The sequence below is a fragment of the Acartia tonsa genome, chromosome 12 (assembly GCF_053477335.1).
Source record: "Acartia tonsa isolate MP-2025a chromosome 12, ASM5347733v1, whole genome shotgun sequence".
Taxonomy (NCBI): domain Eukaryota; kingdom Metazoa; phylum Arthropoda; class Copepoda; order Calanoida; family Acartiidae; genus Acartia; species Acartia tonsa.
In genome coordinates, this window is record NC_137271.1 from 36,854,042 (window position 1) to 36,865,430 (window position 11,389).

At 30.2% G+C, this 11,389-nt stretch overlaps 1 long non-coding RNA gene across 1 annotated transcript; it reads left to right on the forward strand.

Moving 5' to 3' along the window:
- Positions 1-8,730: 8,730 nt before the first annotated feature.
- On the forward strand, positions 8,731-11,125 carry LOC145334177 (uncharacterized). The gene is made up of 3 exons (XR_013884739.1): positions 8,731-9,474; positions 10,478-10,560; positions 11,078-11,125. It is a non-coding gene; the product is annotated as an uncharacterized LOC145334177 (long non-coding RNA).
- Positions 11,126-11,389: the final 264 nt, after the last annotated feature.

Here is an 11,389-nt window from a genome sequence, read left to right on the forward strand (position 1 = left end):
CCAAACCAATTTAAAAGTTTGTAATCTAGCCGCATATTTAGCCGCTAAAAAATGACAACTTCCATAGAAGCGAATTTTAAAATTGAGACAAATAAACAATAACACTAAATCAATTTCAAAAGAGCTTTAATACAGATTGCTCATTCTTACATTTTAATAATTGATTTTAGAGAAGCATTGTACCTAATCTGCCTAAGAATCATTATTTTAATTCGAAGGTGAGATAATTAATCATATCATGTAAAATGAGAGTCCAAATAGCTTAAAAAATAACATTTTTAAAAGGAACTTACAGACGTTTTATTAGTGATTAAAGAGTTGCTACGATTTCTAAATTGTTACAAAGTAAGACGATTCTAATATGCCTAAACACAAGAGAGGTGTATGGTCCACTTCTTATTTAAGGGATAATACCGAATATTCTAGGGTTTGCTGGCTAAATTGATGCTTATAACAGGATATTTCAACACACACACACACACACACACACACTCACACTTCCGCAGACTGTGTAGATGAGTAGCACCATACCTAAAGGAAAGGGACAAAGTGTCTCAAAAATCAGCCATGTGACGTCATAAAAATAAGGGAGATGAGAAGACAAGTGGGAAAAAAAACCAAAAAAGAGATGGATAATTCCTCATTTTTATGACGTCACATGGCTGATTTTTGAGACACTTTGTCCCCTTCTCATCAAAATATAATTTTCATTACATCAATATAAATTTTTCTATTATATGGCTTCGAAACCGACTGATATCCGCTGGATTTGAACCGGTTCTTGGCCATACTGAAAAATTATATTTAGCATCGTATTGCAAACTTTCCAGAAATATGAAAATAAGAATCATAAAATTAAAACCAGTTTTGTTAGCATGGGCATTCGGCCCCTCGGGGCTAATGAAACTGGTTTAAATCTTCATTTCACTATCCGCAAAAATCTGTCTACAATACGATGCGAATAACTCCATATATAATACAAAATTTTGTATAATTTAATTATCCTATATAGTTGATTTTTGGAATTATGACAACAAGGTACAATATCACTAGCAAGGCATCCCTATAATCAAATCCTAAAAATAAAAGTGAATGTCCTTTATCTACGCAATTTTGCAACATATTCATGTTCAATTTTGTTTAGACTTAAAAACTAATGTTTAGCTTATTAAGTTCTTGTACTCTACAAGAGTTATTGTTCGTTTTTCCCTCCTTCTGATATTTGAGCTTCGATTTAATGGTTGGTTTTCATCCTTGTTGGATAGATAAATATATTTTTGTTTGGACAGCCATTTTGCAAAGAAAAATTGCAAATCAGATAATGATAAAAAAGGGTCCAATTAAAACCTTTTTTTGATAAGGCTGTCCAAACTAATTGTACCATTAAAATAAACAAGTACAGATACGTTAATAGAAATACAGCAATTTACAGAAAATATTTGGTGCTGTTCCACAAAGTGCCTGACGAGTACTGAAACTTACCTTTTTTCCATTTTTATAATGAGAAGTCGAGTTTCTTTGTTGCTATTTCTAACTTCTTTGAGATGCCCTAACCTTGTGGGTCTAATACTATAATAATATTTATTCTAAAGGGTGGATGGTTATTTGAGGTTAACAGGTTTTCAAAGATAGTCGGGCAAGTGGACTGTAAATGAATCTTTCACCCATACTTAAAACCTGTTCTACCATTAGTTAAATTGTTGAGGGAAAGGATGGATTGGATTGTACAAAGTAACATCCTACAAACTTTTCTCTAATAACTTTTTCAAATGATTAATTTTGCTCATCATAAAAGGGGGGGGGGGGGATTAATGAACTAATTGTCTATTGTTCAATCACTGATTGTTTAATAGAATGTAGAAAAATTATTTGTCTAAAAATCAATTTGGAAAAAAATATCAAGAAAGTCATGCAAAAGACAAACAGATATACCTAAGTTATATTGTAGCTACGCTGCTAGAAATGATCTATTTACCATAATGGACTTCCAAAAAATGCTAACTGTCATTTTTTAAAATTTAACATTTTTATGCAAAATAAGTTGTGGATAAATTTTCAATATTTTTTACTAAATTGGCAGCTAGACCATATTTAACATAACAAACTACAAATTAAACAAAAAACGCCAGAATCCTACTTTACCTCTTGTATTGCTTGATAAAAAATAGGTGTCGTTTTTATGGCCGTAATTTTTCCTGTGTAAGTGTATAAGTTTAGGTTGTATTAGGTTATCCTCATAATAAAGTAACAGGATGTCTTTTTATCTATTTGTCTGTTTGTTTGTTTATTTGTATAAAAGAATTTCCCTAACAGTTAAACCGATATGGTTCACCTTTACAGGGTAGATTCTCATAGATCCTGGGAAGGTTTATAACTGTTTTGGGGGATGGTACCATCACCCTCTAATGGCATAGCCGCTAATGAATATAAAGTAAAGGACACCCCAAAATTAGAGTCTCCGATAAGGGCTAGGCATAAAAAAGTAAAGTATTCCCCACCCCCCCGTATATCAAATTTATTCAAAAATAGTTCTTTGCTCACTAGGAACTTTTAGGGAAAGCACATAATAATACTCTTTTAGTGTTTAGAATTTATAGAATAAGTAGTCTTGAAGAAGGACGATTCACTAAAAAATAAGACTTCTGGACAAAAGTTAAGATTGATTAAATTTTGCCAAATCACTTGATCATTGGTTTCTGAAGTTATTTGTTATTTTGTTTTAAATGTTATCTACGGTTGTCCCAAATAATACAAATTGAATTTTTTGGTAACTTATCATATAGCTTTTGTTTACATGCAAAAACCACAATAATCGCACTTTTTGTCTATTGTTCATAATTGTAATTTGTGAAATGTTGCACCTGTTAATGGCTTATATATTCCTTCTACTATTTTTTTAGTTGCATGCGACTGATAAAGCAGCAGTAGGCAAAGTATCTCTAGATATGAAGTCCCCATAGATACTCTCTTACTCGTTGACCTGAAAACTTTGGGGACTCTTATTAATATTACTAATCCTCCTTCTTTGGGAAGGTGTGTTTGAAGATCTCGTATACCTCTCTGTGTATATCTGTAAATGTGGTTCAAAACCGATATATATTCCAATGAAGGCGGTGATTCAAAATAATTGATAAAAGAATTTATAAATTAAAGTTATTTGAACGTTTGGGTAAACTGGATAAAGTGTCTTAAAAATCAGCCATGTGACGTCATAAAAATGAAGGATTATCCATCTCTTTTTTAGGGGTTTTCTTTCCTACTTCTCCTTTCATCTCCCTTATTTTTATTACGTCACGTCAAGATATGAACATCATTTCTAATTTTAAGATTCACCATTCGAGTTAACTCTACATGTTTTGTAAGGACAGACGTTTGGACGTACTGACATTTTTCTTTTATTTTGAAGCACCTCTTTGACTATATATGAGTGTCTCGGACCAAAAATTCTGCCCACTTGTATTTTATTTTTGTATTCACATAACATATGCTATACAGATTTGTTTATACATAAATAATTCAGTTTTATAAAATGCTCTTTTGGCCTATAAAGTAAAAACATCAAAAATATCCTAAAATCTATCTATCTATTTATGTATGTATGTATGTATGTATCTATCTATCTACCTACATATATGTCTATCTATAAGTCTATCTAAATTTCTATCTATATGTCTATCTATCTTTCTATCTATCCATCTATCTATCTATCTATCTATCTATCTATCTATCTATCTATCTATCTATCTATCTATCTATCTATCTATCTATCTATCTATCTATCTATCTATCTATCTATCTATCTATCTATCTATCTATCTATCTATCTATCTATCTATCTATCTATCTATCTATTATCTATCTATCTATCTATCTATCTATCTATCTATCTATCTATCTATCTATCTATCTATCTATCTATCTATCGATATAATTAACATACTTAACCAAAAATGATTTAAATGTTAGTTAATAACTGAATAAATTAGTATTTAAAACAAACATATTTAGACTCTTTCTAACTTTACACAAAATATTATTTTTTAATGATTTTGACCTTTTAAACTAATATTATTACTATGAAACATTTAAAGGTTTTTTTTGCCTTCAACTTTTCGATAGTCTCAAAATTGTGTTTTAACTCTTTACTTTTGCTTTTTTATTGTACAATTGTAACATTTCTTCATATCATTACAAATCTAGGGTTTAGTCCTTTTCGTGACATCGTCTCTTAAGGAGCGTTTAGCCGCATTTTCACAGTAGCTTTTCTCCTATTTTTAGCCCCTACGGAGAGCTCTAAACCTGCGAGGCAATCACTTAACCTAACTTAACTTGAAATAACCTATAAAAAGCTACTGTGAAAATACGACGAAAGGCCCCCTAAAAGGCGATGCCACGAAAGGGACTATACCCAAAATTTAATTTAAAAGGATAAAAGTATACTGAAAATACTTACACAAAAATTTTTCATAGTATCTAAAAAATGTCAACTCCTAAAAAATACTTAAAAGCGTCAGACAGCCACAAAAATTATGATTTTAACATTGAAAGTAAAAAATATGAGAATTTATGAACTAAAAGTTCTTAATATTCAAATATTTGGCGCGGTGACATTGTTGTGGAGCGCAGCTACTATATAATAAAAAATATTTGTGTCCGTCTGTTTTTACACAGTTAAGAGCTACGTCTAAAATTGCTAAATACTTTACTAATTGTCGTTTAAGGCGTTCTCCCTGTTTAAATTCATCTTATGGAAAAAAATCATAAATAATAAATTAATATATATTGGGTTAGGTTAGTTTAAGGTAAAGGATTAAAAACATGTATTACACTTTATTGTTCTTTTGATTAAAACATTATTAATTATTTGTCGCTATTCTACTTATGGAACTTGATAGTTCTTGTTAAATTTTTATGACTGCGTCCCCTCGCCCCCTTCTATACCCCCCCCCCCCTCAAAAAAAATATTCATATCTACGATTCTTCACACTTTTGATTTGCAGACCTACCAGGGAGTGAGTGGACAATTGTGAATAAATTAATATACACCCCTAATTACCTTCAAAAATATATTAATATCAAAGTCAGAATATTAAAGTTAAACGAAGAATTTATCCTGCATTGTCCTATCCCCTAATCCATGAGTCAAAGCCCAGACCAACCCTGTTTTTTTTTGCTCTCCTACTCCTTTACTGTCGAAAAGTGTGGCTTGATCCTAGTAAATCTAGAAATCTAACGTTTAATATTATTTCATTTATGTGTTTTATATGAAGTTTCTTAGGGTGCCATAGACGTCCAAGACGCTCAAACTTTGAAACCCCTAATTTTACCCACCTCCCTGTAATTTATGAAAATATATTAGATTACCCCATTGAAAACTTTTAAATCCCTCCTTTTACTTCCCTCAAAATAAACAAAAAGCTTTGACGTCTCATCAGGGTATAAAAGACCACAAAGAAAAGAAAAGATTATATTAAGTGCGATTGTAGTTTATTATACTAGAAAATCGAAGTAATTAAATGTGTTTGGGACCAACAAGAAGCTTATCTGAAAAAGAGAACTCATTTTTAAGTAACGTACCTTTCTTTATATTAGCATTTTTAAATAACATAACTTTATTTATACCTGCAAAGCAATAATCAGTTTGTAAAAATATGCATCAAAAGTGTTGCTATAAAAAAGCCACAACCCCTTTATCCACATTATTATACAACAAACCTCAAAAAGCTTAAAAATTTTGTCATTTTTCCCCACCCCACTTCAATTTGAAAACACATGGTAATGCCGCAAAAATGCTTTGAATACAGGGATAAATATATATTTTTTCTATTTACTATTTTTTGCAAAGCCATTCTATAATTAGGGTTGGTCCATACGTCTATAACAGGTTGATTTAGACAATTTTATTAATAATTATGATTTAGTATCTTTAACCTTAAGTAAATTCATAGAGGGTGGGAACATTGGACTGTAAATTATACTGGTCCTCAAAGTTTTACAAACGCAAAGCTGTAAATAGTTTTTTTTTGTATGTAGCTATAGATCTCGTAAAATGTTGGGCATAAATGGTTGAACTGTTCATGTCTTGGGGTGGTTTCAGGCTATTTTTAGACATCCACTATCGTACCCTAGAGGCAAGGGGCGAAGCCACCAGAAAATAATACTTTAAAGATAAACGGATTAATGTTTTTAAAAATATTTTATGAATTATAAACATCCCTGTATGGAAATTCAATATCTTCGGCCAAAAAATTCACAAATTAAGGCGACGCCTATTTTTTGTAAAAAATGAGCAACAGCTGCTAAAATACTATTTTTTAAGGGGGGGGGGGTGAAGGTTTAAGAATTCCCCTTATAAGGGGGGATATTGATACATGGGCTATATTTTGCGTTTGGATAAAATACAGAAGCGAAGGGGTTAAAAATATCAGAATATTGATGTGATGACTTTTTTTAATGTCAATTTTAGAAGGAGAAAATAAGTATTTAGTTAGGATAAGTATAACCTTATTAATTTGTTCTAACTTGTAGACACCTACATTTTATATTAGCATGCCTAATTATCATAGAAATCACCATGTTTAACATCAAATAATAGAACCATTCTGTCATAGCGATAACTATATTAATAATAATTGAAGTTAATTATAGAGTTGCTGTACTTCCTAGAGCTGATCAATAAATGACAGGGCAAATAGCAACCTAAATTGACGAAAATTTCCCCCCTAAAATAACCGTAGCTACCCTATTTCTTTAAAATCAATGTTCAAGGTGTTACTGAGATTTCCAATTTGATGTTATTTTTGTAGAAAAAAGTTCGTTACATTTTTTACACAATTTAAGACGTTTTAACCCCTTTTTTCATACTCAACTTTTTAATAGGCGTTCCAAGCTTTTTTTTTGTTTTGTTTTATTATTAATTTTTCTTCTTTTAAAGTTTACATTTCTTGAATTTATCTGTACCCAATAAGATCAATTGATTCAGTCTTCCATCTAAATTAACCCTTATGTATTAGTGGAAAAATTTGGGAACTATTTTTTTTTACAACACAATTAAGACGTAATCAAACTTCCAATGTCTTTTATTAAACAAGAATGACAACATCCATAAAGCGAATTTTTGAAACGCTAGGACAAACAAACGAACATTAACACTTGTAGAGTGTCTGAACTGAATAATCAGAATTTAAATTTATAAAATTCGAAACAAAATTGTAAGTAAATTTTTAAAAAACTGCTTACATGCAGGATAAGGTTTAAGGACATACTGTTGTACTAGGAATCAGTATTCCAAAAATCAGATTAATCTGATAATTATAATACATAAATTTTTTGGGTATGGTCCCTTTTGTGGCAGCGTTACGTCTTATTATCAAAGAAGCTTTTCTCCTATTTCTTGGCCCTTCGGAGAGCTCTAACACTACACTGCGGGGCCAATTGCCAAACACTGAGGGGCAATCACTTAACATAACCTAACCTAACCAAATATTAACTTAATAATCTATGTATAAAAAGCTGCTTTGAAAGTAACGCCCCTTAAGAGGCTACTATAACCAAATTGTTTTTACTTTTGTGTCTTAGGAATCCAAATATAAAAGTAAAATTTAGCTGTGTCTCAAAAAATCTTGTTCTCACATTAGCGAAGAACAATATGTAAGATAGGCACAGACACTTATAGAGTAGCTGCTCAATCTCATATTATTGCTACCTGCACACCAAGTTTGGTGTTCTATAATATTAGCAAACATTTTTGCTAATTCTTTTCTGTGTACTAGTGGCTAGGCCACTAGCACTGAAGTGGGATCTAACAAACGAACGTGCTTATAACTGAAAAACAAGTACTTTGTAATACTATCTTTAACTATTAAATAATGTATTAATATAATATGTACTAATTGAACCTAACATACTAACAAAACAATAATCTTAATTTTCTTTGTATATTGTTTCATTTAATGAAATAAATATTCTAAATGTAAATGTAATGAAGTGGGATAAAACTAGGCTAAAGCGAATATAAAAATTAAATAGCGTAAACCTTCCTGAACCTAGGTGACTCTTCCCCAAAATAGGAAAAACTCAATCAGTTCATTTTTTATTGAGAGCTTAAGATTCAGACAAATAAGCCTTCCTACTTTTTATAATAGGATTCGTAACTTTTACTAATGCGACACTTTCTCGGGTTTTAATGGACGTTGTGTCTTGCAATAAATAATGTAAGTTTAGATCCTCAATCATTATTGGGCTAATAGGAACACAGTGAAGGAACAATGCGACCACATTATTGTTTTAAAATATACATAAATTTGTACAAAATAGAAATTTCTTTTTCGTTTCATTTAGATCAAATAAAAAAAATCTTTGTCTGCTAGAATAGTTATTTATTGTATTATAAACAACTTTCCGCGGATATACAAATGTACAATTATAAGATTAAAATCAGTTTTTAGTATTATGATTGTACATTTTTATATTCGTAGAAAACTGGATATAATACGATACAATATATGATTTTTCATTATGGCTTAGAACCGGGTTCTAATCAGTTCGAAGCCACACTGTAAATTACTTTCTAAGTTGGATAAATTATTGTGTCCAATTAAGCATCTACATTGATAAATCTATTTGTCCTACTTAAATTGACCGCCTGATTATTTCTGGATTATTCCAACTCACAACCATTCCCTAGTTTGATATTTTATTTAAAAAGGAAGGTTTTTAATTATATAATTCAGTTGTGCACAGACAGTTAATGGTTGAATATTAAAGAATTTTAACTTTTGTTTTTATGTTAGTTTTATATTATCATATGTACTAAACTTTATCCGGGCACTTTTTATAATGCATGTGTAAAATGATTTCACTTTTAAATCTTTTAATATTTATAATTTTTAACGTTCATGAATATCTGTGTAGTATTTGATCATTTTATTTACGTGTTTTCTAAGTTATCTAAAATTTGCCTTCTAATGTGTTTTTCATTATGGTTATTATTTTGTGCTTTACTTTGCATGATATATATCTTGTTTTAATTTAGTATGGTTTCTGATTTATTTTTTAGCATGTCTTAACTTGATTTTTAACTATATAGCCTTCTTAATCTTATTTTATGCTTTAATTGCTAAACTTAATTTGTTGGTTTTGTATTTATGTGGTTATTATTTTATGCATGTTATATTCTTTAAATTATTATTAATTATTTGTCAATTGATTATTTTTAAGATTTTTGTTCTCTATAATTGCTTTTCTCATAAAGTTTTATTATTTGCCTTCATTATTCTACATACCCTGTTATTGAATGTTTTAGCTTTTTATTACATTTTAAATAATTTTAGGTTGTTTATTTTACTTAGCCTGATTGGTATTGCATCATATTATCATAGTTTTGATATATTCCTTGCTTGTGTTCTTTTTCTTCTGTTTTCAGATTAATAATGGCTTTTTTGGATGCTTTATATTGATATTCTCATCTGTTTGGTAAGATTGATTCAACAGTTATGCTTATGTTCTGTCTATGATTCTTATAACGATATGGGGGAAAGTAAATTTTTCTGCTGCTATTTATAATAAAAGGCTGAAACTTCTTGTCAATATTATTATTATGGAGCATAATTAACTAAAAACATCGTTACTTTGACCCATGAATAAGGTATAACTAACAAGCGAAATAATGTTTGGGGGGGGGGGGGTAAACGGAGAGGTGATCAATTTTATGATGTGTTGCCCCACAACGAATTAATTTCGTTGTTGATATAAGCTGACTTTGACCATCAGTCTGTTAGTTATCAAAGAAAATATGATTCAATCTGTCAGCATTGTTATGATATTAATTCATATTTCCTTATTTCCTAGCATCTTTCTTTATTAATTGATTTTCTCGTATTCATTCGAATCCTGTGGATAGGAACCGGTTCTCATCCATACGAAAAAACTATGTCTAGCATTGTATTATATCCAGCTTTCTACGAATATAAAAATGTACAATTATAAGATTAAAACCAGTTTTTTTAGCCCCGAGGTGCCGAAGCGGAAAGTCGTTTATAATACGATGAAAGAAATAACAATTATTTAATTCATATGAATTATTCATTTAAATTTCGATTAAGTCAATATTGCAATAATTTCTTATATCCTAGCAACTTTTTAAAAGTGAAGATTTTCTATTATTAGGGTCGGTCCATCCGTCCAGAAGGAGTAGCTTTTTATATGATCTAATTATACGATTGTTCTGATTTTTGGTATATTGATTCCTGGGACAGCAAAGTACAATATTATAAGCGAAGTAGTTTAAAAAAAATTAACTTACAATTTTGCTTCGACTCTTAAAATTTATATTCTGATTATTCAGTCCTACGTGTTCAGTGCTTCGCTTTTATGGATGTTGTCATCCTTGTTTTTTAATTAAATGATTTAAAATATACATTACTATGTAAATTGAAAACTAGTCCTAAAAAGTAAAAAAAAATATTTTCTTTTGCAGGTTTGTTGCTGCTGCTTATGACCTACTTTTATTTGGCCTATCTCTACATATATTGTCAATCTGTATGGGGATTTTTTTTACAGGTGCGTCACTGTTTTAAAAAGTTTAGGTTTACTTACTGTTTCTTTATTGGGTTATTGGTTAAAATGCGAGAGTTATTATATTACTTCTGGGAATCCAGACTGATATGCATGACTTCTGATACGCGATTAAAATAGTAAAGCATATGTTAACTTTTATTTATAGGGAGTGATATATCATTGGGATTTTGAAATAATCGCCATGACATTCTATATTCTTTTATGATTATCTATGCGTTTTTGATACTATAGAATACAATTTAATTGTATTTTCTCGTATTCATTCGAATCCGGTGGACAGGAACCGGTTCTCATCCATACGAAAAAACTATGTCTAGCATTGTATTATATCCAGCTTTCTACGAATATAAAAATGTAAAATCATAAGATTAAAACCAGTGTTTTCAGCCGGTGCCTTCGGCACCTCAGGGCTAAAAAACTAGTTTTAATCTCATAATTGTACATTCTATATCCGCGGAAAGCTGTTTATAATACGATGCGAGAAATATCTAATATTTAGGCTTCCCTAGACTGTGGACTTCAATGAAAATTGTAAGACCAATAAGGTAAAACATTTTCTCGTATTCATTCGAATCCGGTGGATAGGAACCGGTTCTCATCCATACGAAAAAACTATGTCTAGCATCGTATTATATCCAGCTTTCTACGAATATAGAAATGTACAATCATAAGATTAAAACCAGTTTTTTTAGCCGGTGCCTCCGGCACCTCGGGGCTAAAAAAACTAGTTTTAATCTCATATTTGTACTTTCTATATCCGCGGAAAGCCGTTTATAATACGATGCGAGAAATATCTAATATTCTATTTGCT